Here is a 3,121-nt window from a genome sequence, read left to right as displayed (position 1 = left end):
ACAAAAAGCAACACTGGCTTTTTCTTAATAAAAGTTTGACTAGGATTTTCGAGAAAATCTTACATGCTATAGTCCCACTCTGTCGGCAATCTAATTTTTAGATCTTCAGTCCTAAAACTTCGTTTGAAAAATAGAAATAAAGAAAAATGTTCTTAAAAAAATTGTTTTCCACGTTGTCAGATAAATTACGGGAATTGTCATATAAATGGAGAGTTTCGTTTTGTAACAAAGACAATGAGTTTGTAATCATCAATAATGTATAACAATACATTTCAAAATTGACCCGTCAAAATATGTTCATTCAATTATTCTCAAGTTGAAAAGTTAATGAAATGCATACATTACAATATTTTGAAAAAGTTAAATAAATCTGTAAGTACACGTCTTGTGTGTCGAGGAAAACGGAAAAATCTAAACTAACACATTTAATTAAAAGTGATTTTATCTACTTTATAATAAAAGTACATCACCAATGACCGTGTTTCCTCTGCCTACACACAATAAAACACGGATAACGATTTAGACTATAGGTAAACAAATAAAATGTTCAGAATACAATATAATGATGATTGCTACCAATTTATGTTGTACAAATATCCGAAAACAAACAATTCGATGAATATAGGAAAACTTGTCATTCATAATTATTGTCAAAAATACTTTCAAACGTATTCCGTATGTCGACCAGTTATAACGCCGTTCGACTTAAATACAAATAAAATGCGTTTCATAATTAAAATCTGTTACTTATTATGTCTACTAAAACTTTCTGCGTGGTCAAAGGTAATCTTTTAGTTCTTATAATATCGAAATTGATGTTTAAACAATTATCGTTTTCTAAACAGGATATCGTGCCTATTTTCTTACAACCCATTCAACATAAGGCTCGTTTTACTAATTTTGAAATAATCGTCAACCGGTCTTATGGAGAAGTAAAAGAAGCTGCTATTAAGCAGTATTATGATACACAGATGTTGGACATTGACGTGTATTTCTATAAGAAAGTAGTGGCATATCGTGTACGTAGAAACTAATTATTCTTATCGGAGTACCTCATAAGTTTTTACTAAAATATGGCATTATAATATCTAATATCAAACATTTTTACATAATAAAAGACTTTACACCAACAGAACCTCCTCGATTGGCTTGATGCCTCTGTGTTGGGTTTTTATGCAAATTGTTTCTTTTAAAAAATGTATACAATTAAAAAAATATTTTTGTCTTTTCAGATGCATTTTGAGCTGAATAAATGCAAAGAGCATTACATAGATTGCGTTAATGTTAGAACATTCGATGTCGTTAATTTGTGTGGCAATGAAAATGCTGTTCAATTTTTTTATAGTGCAGATTATAATAACCGAGAGATTACCTGTGAACTCCAAGTAATATACTTAAGTATTTTTTATGACTGCGAGGGCTTTCCATACATCCCCTTCCGTTTTCTACCACCACTGACTTAACTCGTGCGAAAAAATTAATTATTTATAGATTATAACTTACATCTAATTCGAATTCATCTAAAAAGTTGACATAATAAAAATGTACTAAAACCATTAGTTTCTTTAAATATTTCATATTTTTTGCTCTTTAATAAAATATTGCTGCGGCCAAATAAATTAATTTAGATATATTTGTATACATTTTATCATAAACTTTGGTGTGTTCCTATGCTGTACCTTTACTTATATTTTAAATGAGTCCTTATGATTGGTTTTAAGTTAAATTATACATTTTTTTATTGTTGTATTATTTGTTAATAGGGCGAACACATTATTAAAAATATAAGTTATAACAAGGAGAATGTAATTCCATTGTTTTTTACATTGTCAGACAAATGGTGGGAACTATCATACAAATGGAGAATCTCGTATTATAACAGAGAAAATGATTTTATATTAAAGTTAATTGGCGCTAACGAAATGATTACATATAGAAAGCGAAATCGAAATCCAAAAGTACACAAATAAGGGAAATTGTACTAAATTTCATTAAACTATGCTATGAATTCAATAAATTTATCTATTATGTTATAAAACAGACTTATGAATTGTTTTAAAATTTATCTCCGCAATTGAAGTTTTAGACTAACAAGAAGAAGTAAGATAAGTAAGAAGAAGTAGGATACATTATTAAAATTAAATATAAGTTGTTGTTTATGAACTTTTATACATTTTATAGCTAATGGGACTGATAAAATCCATCAAATGTTTCAATATTTATCCTAATGATTAAATATAGATCAGTATATTCCCTCTACAGCAGGAGATGGGTAACTAAGGTCCAGTCTATATAATACAAGATCCTAGACTTTTTCAAATTATTTTTTATTATACTCGTACTCTTATAGTTACTTATACTTTGCCCAATTTTTGTATAATTTTTAACAATTTAGCCCCATCACTTATATGTTAAATCCTTATGAACTTATGCGATTTAATTGGTTACATATATTTGATTAACATTTTAAATTGTGAATAAATTGCTCAATAAATTGTCGATAGGTCAATAACCAGTTTTAAATAATCACTTATACATTTTTTAAAGTTTAAAATTTAGGACCGGAGTAAGGGTGGTAAGTCTTTGTTTTGCAGTTTTTTCCGCATTCCTTACTGCTAACAATCTTAAATCTCCAAACGCTAAATGTTTTAACGGACAGAAAAAAAGGATATTTCAAAAACTTATGCACACTTTTTTTTTTGAATATGTTAAATATTTATTTTATTTTGACAAACTTATTACACTTACTTAAAAAAAAAAATAATAATAATAATAAATAAACGCAATAGCAGTAAAAAAAAAAAAGAAAAAAGAAAATAACAAAAATACAAGACACTATCAACTACTTTGTTTTTAGTGTTTTTCCTTTTGGCAATAAATTAAAAATCAATAATGATAACTTATAGTTAATAAATATGATTAGAAATTCGACAAACAGCGATATTCTTTTTACTGCAATATTTATGAAAATTGTTTTCTTACTTCCTTAATAGTTATCGTACAACGATAATTTTTTATAACCTTAATTTTACATATAAGACCTAAGTTGTAATATTTTATAATTAGTAATTTTTTATAATTATAATTTATAATCGTAATAAAAGTTTAAAGTACCTATATA

At 26.6% G+C, this 3,121-nt stretch overlaps 1 long non-coding RNA gene across 1 annotated transcript; it reads left to right on the top strand.

Annotated features, from left to right (window-relative positions):
- The first annotated feature begins 966 nt into the window (after positions 1-966).
- Positions 967-1,953, top strand: LOC126839915 (uncharacterized). The gene is made up of 3 exons (XR_007685996.1): positions 967-1,019; positions 1,233-1,385; positions 1,764-1,953. It is a non-coding gene; the product is annotated as an uncharacterized LOC126839915 (long non-coding RNA).
- The last annotated feature ends 1,168 nt before the right edge of the window (positions 1,954-3,121 follow it).

Source organism: Adelges cooleyi, unplaced genomic scaffold, assembly GCF_023614345.1.
Source record: "Adelges cooleyi isolate 19-005CV unplaced genomic scaffold, UGA_ACOO_1.1 ACOO_flye_CR_arks_rails_tigmint_CR_PRNA_31, whole genome shotgun sequence".
NCBI lineage: Eukaryota > Metazoa > Arthropoda > Insecta > Hemiptera > Adelgidae > Adelges > Adelges cooleyi.
Note: the sequence above shows the minus strand (reverse complement) of the source record. Positions and strands in the feature narration are given on the sequence as shown.